We start from the raw sequence: 12,270 nt of genomic DNA, 5'->3' as shown, positions 1-12,270 counted from the left end.
CCATGTGGCCTGGTACTTGTCATGAGGGTTGGAAGACCAGGATTCAAAGCCATGAGATGTGGCCTTTGTCCATCTCAGGCCCCGCTCTACCTTCTCCAGTGGACGGGGAATACTGGGGTGACATGTCCTCCTGAGGTCTCCTGTTCAGGGAGATAATCACACACACACAGCATCTCCAGGCAAAATCTAAAGGGAACATGTGGTGTGGTGCTGTAGTAGAATCAGGAAACCGTGCATTCCTGGGGGCAGAGCCAGGGCAGAAGCCTGAAAAGTGCAAGGTCTTCAGGTCCATGAGTGGCTCGGCGTCAGAGGTAATGGAGAGTTTGCGCTGTGTGGGATTTGTTTTAGATGAATTAAAAACAGCTGAGACTATTTCCTTTGGCTTTTAAGACACAGAGGTGAAAATTTTGCTTATCTTTGATACTGTTTTAACTTGTACCTTGCTGAGCTAAGCAGAACCGCAACTTGGATGGCACCCCTGGATTACCGGTGTCCACACAGGTAACTGAAGACTCGTTAAGCCAGGCAGTGCACAAATCCTCCAACAGCACCTGAGGTTTGTTGAGGGACATGTGAGGTGACTCTAAAGGGCTGGCATCACCCCCAAATGTCCATGCACTCTACACTGTGCTCTGTGTAAGTGACAGCGGTCTCTTAAGTCGTAGTCTAATTTGGGATCAAATGTGCATTTTCTAGAAACTACAGGGACTATTAAGGGAGTGGAAAGCCGACAAGCTGGCAGCTGGGGAGGACGGCCGCTCCCTCTGGGGCTGCCCAGCAGCAGTGCTGTCGGAAGGGCCTTGTTGATTTTTGGGGTCCTAAACCACATCGATGACATATTTACTGAGAGTTTGTTGTACACCAGACATTGCACAGAGTAGCGTCCATGGATTATCTAATGTAATGTTCACAATGGTGCCGAGAGCAGTAGCCTGTAATTATTCTGACTTAACAGATGGAGCACTGTAGGTCATAGAGTCATGCAGCAAATGGTGCAGCTGGGACTCGAACCCAGGCACTCTGGACACTGTCAGAACCTGATTTCAAAGGCGAGCATTAGAGAGACTGATGGCATCAGGCATGAATGTCCACAGAGAGGCAGTCTGGCATGGGCTTAGGGATGTGGACCCTCTATCCCGTGGGGGTCTGAGTGCCGGCTCCATACCTCTCTTGGGTACCTAGGGACATGGCTCAGCCCCCAGCCTCCAGTGTCTGCGTCTGTGGGGTGCCGGTCACAGCCACACACACCACAGAGTTGCTGTAAGCGTGACGTGAATGGGCACGTACACAAACCCTGTGTGATTTCAGTAGCTGCAGACTCCTGTTGTTACCCACAGGGAGTGGTGTGTGAATCCTCCAAGGCTGGGTTTACCAATTATTGCTTTAAACCAGAAAAAAAGAGACTGTAGAGTTTTAAATCTGTACTCTATTTTTAATTACTTAATAGCAGAAGATCTACTCAATTATTTGTTCAAATACAGCCCAGAAAGTCAAGTTTGCTTTAACCACCTGACAGGTGGAATTTGAGTCTCTGGAGGTGCCATTGGAGGAGCCCTGGGAAGGCACAGGGCGGTCCCCCCTTGGCATCTGGAAGCCCGCTGTCTGGGGGTGGGCAGCCTGTTCTTAGCCTCCGCTGGGAATCACAGTGTAAGGAATTAAGGTACAGAAAAACCACTTTTGGGGTGCTCAGCCTCTGACTGGCTGTGTGGTCTTTCCCCCAGCTTCTGGATTGCAAGGTGAGAGCTGGAAACCAGAGAGCCATCAAGGTCCCTGTCACTGCTTGGCCTTCCTCCTTTGACTGATGTGGGAGTGACACACCACATTCCACAGGGCTCAGGGTCACACAGTACTCAGCAAAGGGCGGAGCCAGGAAGACAATCCCTCGGGCTCTAGCTCTCGTGGCCAGGATCGCTGTGGTAGGTGAGTTGTGAACGGTTTTCGGTGTCTTTCATCAAGTTACTCATACGGGAGCCACTTTAACTCTAAAATCTGCAGGCTCTCACTGGCCAAGTCTTTGTCCTACTGGGGACCAGAAGAACAGTTCCAGGCGCAAGTGGGTGTGTGAGTGAGAGGGAGGAGCCGGTGTGGCAGGACATGACGGCTTCAGAGACCTACCACTGCAGCTGTCCTGGTCACACGTGTCCTTCAGCTGTGCTCGGGAGGAGGCTGCTCCTGTCCACGGCTGCCCTGGGCCACCAACTGCTGCAAAGCGAGTCAGCAGCCACCTGTATGCCTCACCCTGTCCCTTCCTAATCCCTTACCTCTGCTGGCGACTCTGCCAAGAGTCCTGCCCAGCAGGAAACCCGGGGCAATTCTTGGCACCTGTCCACCTTGCGCGAGTGGAACTCACTTCACTTGCCTGCCCAGGACTTGGGACAACAGAGCCATGATCGCTGCAGTGTGGGATTCTCAAGCTCTTGCTGCCACACGGTCCCAGCCGAATGCCCAGGACTGCTGCCTTTTGGGGTGTTCTGGCCAGAACAGCCAGCTTTTCTCGAAGCACCTTTGCCCTGGCTTCAGACAGACTCCCAGAGCTTGTTTCTCTCCAATTGGTGGCAATAAAGTCTGTTTCTGCTTAAGTATTTCGTTGCTGCTGTTGTTGTCTATTAACTCTTGGGGCAAAGATTCCCAGAGAACAGTCCCAGGGTCTCAGGCAGCCTGAGTGCTGCGGTTCTGAGATGTTCGCTGCCCCTCTTGAGGAGGGATCCAAGGAGGGAGGAGGAGCAGAGGCCGCTGCCACCAAGCATCCGCGCACTGGAGACCAGGAAGGTGCCGCTTTCCGTGTCCTCGTTTCTTCCTCTGTAACAGCAGGGGTTGGAAGGGCCGCCCCAAAGCCAGCGTTCACTCGCATGCCTCTCCCCTGCACGTAGGCAGGGGCTGGGCTGGAGGCGAGGGGATGTGAAATCCTCTCAAGGATTTTGTGCCCTGGGGAGACGGGGAGATGGAGGGACCAGTGTTGGCCATGAGTTCATCACATGGCATTTCATGTTGATTGCTTTATTCTGTTTTCTTCTAAAGCATATATTTAAGGTGCACAAGACGTTCCAGTGCACATATGCATAGCGAAGAGGTTACTAGTTAAACCAATTACTCTATCTTTCTCCTGACATCATTACCTTTTTCTGCTGTGTGCTGTGGGGACACTTGAAATCTACCCTGGTGGCAAATTCCAGTATGGAATGAAAAATTACAGTCAAAAGGCCCACGTCAGACTAGATAGGACAGAAGACTGGGGATCTTGGTAGAGGAGGCGAACCACGGGAAGGGCTTAAGGTAGGACGTGTCCAGGGGAAGGGGCAGAGTACAAGGCCAGGAGCCCAGTGCACACGTGGGAGCGGGGAGAGGCCTTGGCGGGGGAGCCCGTGGGATGGAGTGTGCGCACACAGATGGGGCCATTCCCACAGCCCTCGGAGCCAGACGCTGCTTCCTTCTCCCCTCCCCGTCTTTCTCCTTGTTGAGTGGCTCCTGGGTGAATCATCTGGAGTCACAGCTAAGAGGATTTAGGAGTAACACATGCTCCGAAAGATGTGTTTTAAAAAGTTTTTGGTGTTACAGTTGAGAGGAAGATTGAATTAAAAGGGAGCAGACAGACAGAGGTTCTTGTCTGGAGAACGGTGCCTTGACCTCTCTCCCCCCAGGAATCCTGATTTACTTGGTCTGGGGAGGACACCTGAGCACCGCACTGCTCTTCCTGCTTCTTTCTCCTCCTCCTCTCTCTCCCCTCTTTCCTCCCTGCCTTCCTTCCTCCCCCCCCCCCGTGTCTCTCTCTCTCTCTCTCTCTCTCTCTCTCTCTCTCTCTCTGCAGCTACTTGGGTGTAATAAAGGCCTGCAATAAAATAGTAGCAATGGAAATGGAGATGCAAAGAACATAGAGACATTTTCAAGGCAAAAAGAGAGAAAAAAAAATGAAAAAAAAGAGCCAGGTATCTCGACAGATGAAACACAGCAGGACTAGAGATTCGATTCATTTCCTTCAAATATTAGTGAGCAGTTATTTATGCCTTATGCTTCATCAGCAGCTTGCGAAATGCAGAGGGAACTCCTTGGGCCTGCCCTGAGGGGCCCCTATGTAGGAGATAAAGAAGTCACTGGACAGGAGGACAGCACGGGAACTGGCCTCAGGGCAAGGCTTCCTTAAAGGGTTAGGGAGGAGGAGGAGGAGGAGGAGAAGGAGGAGGAGGAGGAGGTTCGTTTCAGAGGACAGATCAAGGAAGACTCCACAAAGCTGCCGTTTAGTAGCAAGTTTCTCTGCGGATTCAGGTGGGCCGAGGGGCCTCTCATATGACGGGTCGCAGAGTGTTAAGGCGAGGAGGGATGGAGAGGGCCAAGCAGTGGACGGCGGAGTTAGTAAGCCGCAGCGAGCATCCGCCCTGAGAAGCACGCGGCCCGTGTCGGCCTCGGTGGAGAGGGCGGATGCTGAAAATGAAGTCTTCACAGCTAGGTTAAATTAATCAATCAATTAATCAATGACTTTGAGGTAGGGTCTTGCTATATAGTGCAGACTAGGCTTGTCTGAACTCTATGTGGCTCAGACTGGCCTCGAACTCACCGTGCAGCCCAGACTGGCCTTGAACTTGGCCTCCCAAGTGCTGGGATCACAGGTGTGCACCACCATGCCCAGCTCTGAAATTGGGTTTTTAAAAACACTATTAAAAGATTCGACAGATATTAATAGTGGTTGTATGCATATTTACAGGTATTTAGATTTACAGATAAGCTTTACAAACTTTCTGCACACATATTGTATTTCATAGATTAAAAATGTTTAAGTAGTGGGCAGTATAATCATCACAATACAATCTTGAAATGTATCAAATCAAATAAATAGGAAACATAGATAAATTAACAATTATAGTTAGAAATGTCATACCATGCATCCCTAAGCGCTGTGGCTCAAATAGAAATAAAATGCAATAAAAATATATCTGTGGTAAACAGAAAACATTCTTTTTCGAACACATCTAGAAACATTACAATAATAGGCCATGTATTAGGCCACAAAGGAAGTTTCAATGAATTCTAAAGACTCCTACTGAGACAATTCTAACTATAATGCCATCATGGAGTTAATGCTTTGTAAAAGAGGGCTACGATGAAGCCCTATGTCTTTAGAAACCATGCAGTTTTAAATAACACTTGGTTTTAAAAAAAAAAACTACTTAGAACTGGGTGAAGCAAGCCCAGTGTGGTGGCACATGCCTGTCCTCGCAGTACTTGGGAGGCTGAGGCAGGAGGACCGCCATGAGTTCAAAGCCAGCCTGGACTACACAGTAAGTTCAAGGCCAGCCTGCAAAACATAGCAAAACTCTCAAAAAAATAAAGATCAGAAGAGAGTGAAACACTTACACATTACAATCTGTGTAACCCTGTTGACATAGTGCTAATGGGTGGACACCCCAAGAACGGACAGAGTCAACACCAGTGAGCCACCGTAGTCCTGCCTTACATTCCTTAGGGCCACGGCTGCTGAAAACCCCAAGGGGGACAAGTGTGTCAGGAGTCAGCCTGCCTGTAACTATCTGCGGCATTATTTGTGGACCATACAAAGTACCTATTTTAGAAGTTTGCTTTTAAGGTATTGAATGCTCAGGGAAAGAATTCACATGTCCAGAGGTTATGGGATACAATAAGTTGTTTTTTTAAAGAAATATTTCAGCGTAGGGTCAAACCTAGGGCCTTGCGCAAACCTAGGCGAGCGCTTACTGTTGAGCGATATCCCGACCCTACATAAAGAATGTGACAGTCTTGGGACTGAATTCACAGTTCTGTCCTTCGCTTCCTACTGATTCCGGGCACACGGCTTGAGTGTCAGGGTCTCCTGTCCTTGACTATGATGGTGACAAGAATAGATTTCTGCTGGTATTTGGAAAGCACCGTAGGCAAAACGCTTGGCTCCTCCCAGTGACCCAGGAAGTATTTCCGCTTCCATTTCACTCGTGAGCATCATGGGGTGGACCACAGGCTGCGTGTTTGAGAAGAACCCGTTGATTCCCACAGCTCTGATCAGCCAGGGCCGACTTCTGAGCAGGGAAATGGCCTAGATAGGGCTCTGTGGGTCTGGTTGGCTTCCCGGGGCCTCTGTCATCTTGGTCTCCTGGCGGGCAGGTTGCTGGTGCTGAGAGCAGCTGTTGGGGAAAGGTCTGAGCTTCCCAGTGCACTCTAGGGTACAGAACTCACGGTGACCATTTTTTGGGGAGTGGCTGGTGGGACAGTTCAGGGCTTTCATCTCCTTTAGGATCTGCCAGCCTGGGACCACTCATTGGTCTAGATTTCATTCTCAGTTCAAATCTCCAGCCTTAGCTCTGATTCTTCTGCTTTTAAATTAGAGCTGCTAGGCAGTACAGGAACAAACCCACAAAGCCATCGGCTGGCATGGCTGAGTAGTTTAGTGATGATTACCAGAAGGGGCGCACACAGAATTGCTGCTTATTTTTCGCAGATACTAGGCTTCTTGGGAAAATCACATCCTCAGAGAACGTAAGGCTGGCCACCTATCTCCTTACCGCATGAGGCTATCTGCTGTCATTACTTGAAAGGAGGAACAAAATATCCTTGGTTGACGAGCAGGCTTACATGGACTTATTTGTCTGGACTTTAGCTACCCGGTTCCATGAAAGTCATGATGGGGGATTTAAATAGGCACTGAGGTCAGAGAGGATCCCGAGGAGCAGACTCTGGCTCATGCACTGGGAGAGCAGAAGGTAACGGGGGTCAGAGGTCAGAGGCAGCAGGGCACATGGAAAGTATTGAGCCACACAAGCTGAGGACTGAGAGGACAACTCAAGACACAGCCGGGCTGTGCTGGATGAGGCTGGAGAGACCGTGCAGCCTCTGGGACTTCATCTGTACCCTAAAACCAATAGGGTGGGATGGAGACCTTTTTACAGCCAAGAGGCAGAGTAAATCGGATTTCACTATGGAAGTATCATTTGGCTGCTGCATAAAGACCAGATTAGAGAATGGTCAGGATGTTTTGGGGGAGCAGTTCAGGTGAGAGGTGATGGGAACTTAGTGACTTGAGGGGCAGAGAGTTTAGAGACCAGACCTGCTGATGGCACAGAGATGCCAGTGTGAATCAGTGTGAGGTATCAAGGTGAAGTCCTAGGATTGGGCCAGTCTGGGGGCTCTGAATGATGGGGTGCCATGTACTGCATTAGGGAAACTTGAGGAGAATATATTTTTTTCTTTTGTACTGGGGATTGAAGTCAGGGGCTTTAGGCTGAGCTACATTCCTAGCCTTTTAAAAGAAATTTTAGGATGGTTTCCCTAAATCACTAAGCTGTCCAGGCTAGCTTGAATTTATAATCCTCCTGCTTCAGCCTCCAGAACACTGTGACTGCAGGTGTGCGGCACCACACCTGGTCAGAGAGAAGACAAGGGCTCCTTTAGAACCTCCACTGTTTGTGATGGCCTTGAGGCATCTTAGTGGAGATGTCAGGCAGCTGGCTGGCTGTGTGAATCTATGAATCTATGCCTGGACAGGTGATCAGAGTAGGACACACAATTTTACGAACCATCATTCACTTATAGGTAGTGACCACTATGTCCTGCCATTAAATCCAACTCCACTGGCCACCAATGAGATGCCTTGCCTTTTCTCCAAACATGCCTCTTCCTGTGTATCTGGCACGATCATCCCCCCAGTCATTTGATCTAAAACAGGGATGTAATTTTGCATTTCTCCTTTGCCTTTATCCCTAAAACTAATTAATCACGAATTCTAGAATTTTCTCCTTTGGAATGTCTTTTGCATCTGCCCCTTAAAATTGTGTTTTAGTCTAAAACCGTTAGATAAAATGCTTGCCCTTGGGGTCCAGTTCTGTGGTCCACACCAGGCCCTGTGTCTCCCTCAAACACTGCTTCCTCCCTCCTCTTCCCACAAAAATCAGTCGGTGGCTTCTTGTTGGCCTGAGATGAAAATCTTTTCTCCTTAGTTTAGAATTCAAGGCCTTCCACCGTCTGCCTCTGAGCTACTTTGCCGCTCTCTGTAGGCTAGAATAGTTTTTACTTTTTATTTTTTTCTTCAGTGTGGGGATCGAGCCCAAGGCCTCATGCACGCCAAGCAAGCACTCCCGTTCTGGACACCTGCAACCGTCCTGGAGTTTAAAAATTCTTTTGAAGTTTCAGAACCATTTGTTCAAATGGGATCTTGTTTAAAAAATAAAACTGCAGTGCCATACATGAAGCATGTGCAGGCTGCAGTGGGGTTCTCAGATGATTTCTTCTGTGCCCCCCCAGACCTGCCTGCCTGGTCCTCTGCGATCAGTCTCTTATAGAGCACCCCCAAACCCCTCACCTTCAGGGCGCGCTCTGGGTGAGAACAAGGGCTGCCCTCCAGGAATAAGAGAATCACTCCACTCCCGGTAAGGTTCCCGGGCTGGGCCACTGGGCCGCCTGTCTCCTGGTTCTTGACTCACAGAGCTGGGGTTCAGCCTCATAAACACCCCTTTGTGATGCAATGGGCACACGCTCAGCCACGCCCCCGGAGCCCATGCAGCCTCAGTGATCTGTGAACCACGCGGCTCCTTTGAGAGGCAAACCGGGTCACAACAAATCATAGCCCAGTTTTACAGGACGAGCGAGCCCTTGGCCTTATGTCATCTAGAAAACGTTTTGTACAGAGCAGAGGTTTCTGGACGTGGGATGGGGACCGGACTGTGTTTACAGATGGCCCCTTGCATTCAGAACCAGAAAAACTGGGATGTGGGGCCCTAGAAGACGCTTAAGAGGGCTGGAGATTTGGGGTTGAGTCTAGGAGTGCTGACAGGATGGTGACCCCGGTGATAATAGGCTGTGTTGTATCCTCTCTAGATGCTCGAGGGCCCAAAGAGCCGGGAGCGCAGAAGTAGGTGGTCGGGGTCAGCTTGCTTCCCATTTTGAGCAGATGGGACTTTAACCATCTGTGCGCAGTGAGGTGCAGGCTTCCAGCTGGCCACTGGCCCTGAGTCTGGGTCTGAAGGGTAACCTGAGGTCTGAGCCCGTGTCAGTTGTCTGGCATGCTAGAGCGGCCCCCTGCTTGGATTCGGGACGTGCTCAGGGCTGGGTGGTGCACACCGCTGCCTGCCTGGGTCATGCCTGGCCCCTGGCCCCTTCCTTTTTGTGACCCTTCCCTGCTCTCGTCCTAGCTGGACACTGAAGCAGCCTTGTGCTGCAGTTCCTTTCCACGACAACATTTCTACCTGGGAGCCAGTTGACATGCACTGAATCCTACTAAAAGTAAGCCAGATTAAACCCACTCTGCCCTAAACTGTGGGTGTTGGGTGTCCTGTCCCAAATGGGAAAGATAAATAATACAGAGTCACTGTAGGAAGAAAGAGTTGAAGCTTCAAAGCATGTAAGCTGCTTAAGGAAGAGAAGAGATTGAGTCTTATGAAATACCTGTATCTAATGCCTGGAGGAAAACAGAGGAGGAAACAGGAGATTTGTCCCAAAAAAATAGCTGTGCAGTCTCACTGTCTGGGAAGGGAAGAAGAGCGGGGTGGTCAACAGGGTTTTTTGTTATTCTGATACTTACTAAAAAGAAAGAAGAGTGAGACCAGCTAGGAAGTGGCTTTGGGATTCGGAATTATCCTGTGATTCTCCCAGGGTGTGGTGTGTTTAGAGAAGCACTTTCCGAGCATCCAGGAGCCGAGCGGGAAGTCACAGGTCTCCTTTGGCTTCTGGCTCTCCGTGGAGATCATCTTGATTTGAAAAGCTGCTGACTGCATTCTTTCTCTTGCTTTATGAAGTCAGCATTACCTTTTAAGGAATCCAATTACCCAACCCAGATACAGTGATTATTTTTATTCTGAAAGTTAAGGTCCTTCAGAAGTAGGGTTTAACTGCTTTTTGGGTGAAGAAGGGATTCTCCAGTCTGTTAACCCGTTGCGTGTAGCTGAGTTACCAAACCTGCCATTGTGGGAATTCCACAAGAACGAGTGACGTACTGTGGAACCTTTTCATGGTGGCCTCTTGAGTCCATCTCTTTTGGTGTGTGCTTGCTGGCAAGGTCTCCCGGAAGATGGAAATCTCATCGGTCCCTGCAAATAATCTACTATCACTTCAAACAATGAATTTGGAGGCAATCAATTCTGTGATATGAATGTGAAATTTGTCTCTTTAAAAGTCAGTATCATCTAATATCAATAATTTGTCCTTTTTTCTTGATTTATTTTCGTAATGCATGGAATCTATACAGGAAACTTTTTAGGACAATTTTTTTTTCCTTGGGAACATTGTGTTTGCCTGTGTCAATACATGTTTGTAGACTCAAACAATATTAGGGGCTGGGGATTTAGCTCAGTGGCATAAGTGCCTGCCTGGCAAGCACAAGGTCATGAGATTGATCCCCAGTACTGCAAAAGAAAAAAGAATCAAACAATGTTGGTAATACTTTCATTGGAGAAGCTATGATTTAGTCACTTGTTTAAGGTGAGGACTATCAAGTCCCCATTGTGAGGTTACACTCTCCCATTTGGGACCAGAGGATCCCTTCTAGGGAATATATATATATATATATATATATATATATGTGTCTCAGTACTGTTTCAGGTCCCTTGGAGTAATTCCCTTGTGGGGTTGTTTCCTATATGCCTGCTCTTGTTTATTTTAATTTGTTTTCAATTATGGGAATTGCTTTATTTTTTCTTTAGAATTTAGATTATTTGAATATATATATGTATTTATATGTTTCAAAAATAAAACTGAAAATATATACTTAGAGAAACTTACTGCCTTCTCTTTAATTCTGCTCCTCCCCTATGTATAATCATTTTATGAGTTTCTTTTTTTTTGGTGCTGGGGATTGAACTCATGACCTCGCATTTGCCAAGCACGCACTTATGCTGCTGCGTTAAACCCCCGGCCATTTTAGTAGTTTCTAATGCCTTTGCTTTATTTTGTTTTTTGAGGCAGGGTCTTACTATCTAGTTCAGGCTGGCTTTGAACTCACTGTGTGGCCCAGGCTGGACTAGAACTCACGGTGATCCTCTTGCCTCAGCCTCCCAAGTGCTGGGATTACAGGCGTGTGTCACCATGCTTGGCTTTCCTTTTTCTTTTTTTCAAGAGTTGGAATATTTATTGAGAGAGGTAGCTCCTGAGAGACGGGGTGACTGGAGACTGGTTGCTGATGAGCCCACTTCTCTAGGAAAGTTCTGTAGGGCAAAATCATGAGGTGGGTGCAATGCAAGTCAAATTATAATCAACAACTACCACCACAACAAAACCAAAAAAATTGTAATCAACCAGCGATTACCAGCATGGCAGCTAACACTGATCCAGTGGCAGCAAGGGCCTGTGGAAGCCATGAGTAGAAAATCCGTAGTCTTAGTCCTGTCTTAGTCTTTAGCTTTTATCTTTTAGTAGTGTCGGTATTAATCTCGGTGGCAGTGGATGGCCCATTCCTAGTGCGATAACCATCTGTTTATACGGGAAATCTCAAGAGGGTGGTACCAATCATCTCAGATTGCCCTTTATTCCCCAGGGAAGGGTGTAAATCCGGCCACCGTAATTTTAATCCTCTTCAGATGCACTGGAAAAGTGTTCAGATGCCATGAAGTAGGGGCCAGAGCCTTAACCATGTGCGTGTCGCGAGACCCAAGGGCCTCGTCCATCCTTGTCTTCATCCTGGTCACCTTCTCTCCTTTCATACAACACTCTTTATCTATTTACTTATTTATTTATTGTTTATTTTTGGTCCTTTTGAGACAGAGTCTTGCTATGCAGTTCAGGCTGGTCTTGGGATCATTTTGTAGCCCAGGCTGGTCGTGAACTTGCAACAATCCTCCTGCCTCAGCCTCCTTAGTGCTGAAGTGTGCCACCATACCCAGCTCCTAATTTATTCTTATAATTCATTTTATAAATAAAAGCCATTCATGGTGTATATAGACATTACATTGCATTAATAGTGTTAGGCTATATACTGCTTTTCTATTATTCTCATTTATTTCTCATAAAAGTTGTTATGAACACATATTGACAATCATGCAATATACAAAGAAATCCTTCAGCTATTTTATTTACAGCTGTGTCTTACTCCATTGTGTCTCCAACTTAGACCTATTTGTATTCTAAGCTCTTGTCATTTTAAATGATGCTCCAATACTAACCTTAGCTTCTGTTATTTCATTGTTGTACTGGTGAATTTTAGGGCAGGATTGACTTCCATGGTTGATTTTATCAACACTTTCATTTTCTTCTTGTCCTCTTATTTTTCTTTAATGTTTAGTTAGCAAATAAAAACAATTTATTGAAGATTTATCTAACAGAAATGTAAAGCTGAATGAGTACACA

General features: G+C 47.6%; 1 protein-coding gene and 1 non-coding gene across 2 annotated transcripts in view; both read right to left on the bottom strand.

Moving 5' to 3' along the window:
• The window catches only part of Cdyl (chromodomain Y like), a 201,804-nt gene extending 193,458 nt beyond the window's left edge, over positions 1-8,346 (bottom strand). Inside the window, exon 1 of the mRNA XM_063259815.1 lies at positions 8,297-8,346. The gene's annotated coding sequence lies outside the window, so the exon portion shown is untranslated. The remainder of the gene's footprint in view (positions 1-8,296) is intronic.
• Positions 8,347-11,512: 3,166 nt separating this feature from the next.
• On the bottom strand, positions 11,513-11,634 carry LOC111756498 (U6atac minor spliceosomal RNA). Its single transcript, XR_002790982.1, has one exon. It is a non-coding gene; the product is annotated as a U6atac minor spliceosomal RNA (small nuclear RNA).
• Between the last annotated feature and the right edge of the window lie 636 nt (positions 11,635-12,270).

The sequence above is a fragment of the Cavia porcellus genome, unplaced genomic scaffold (genome assembly GCF_034190915.1).
Source record: "Cavia porcellus strain 051 isolate PalLab524CR breed Dunkin Hartley unplaced genomic scaffold, mCavPor4.1 scaffold_13, whole genome shotgun sequence".
Classification (NCBI taxonomy): Eukaryota; Metazoa; Chordata; class Mammalia; order Rodentia; family Caviidae; genus Cavia; species Cavia porcellus.
This window is presented reverse-complemented; position numbering and strand designations above follow the sequence as displayed.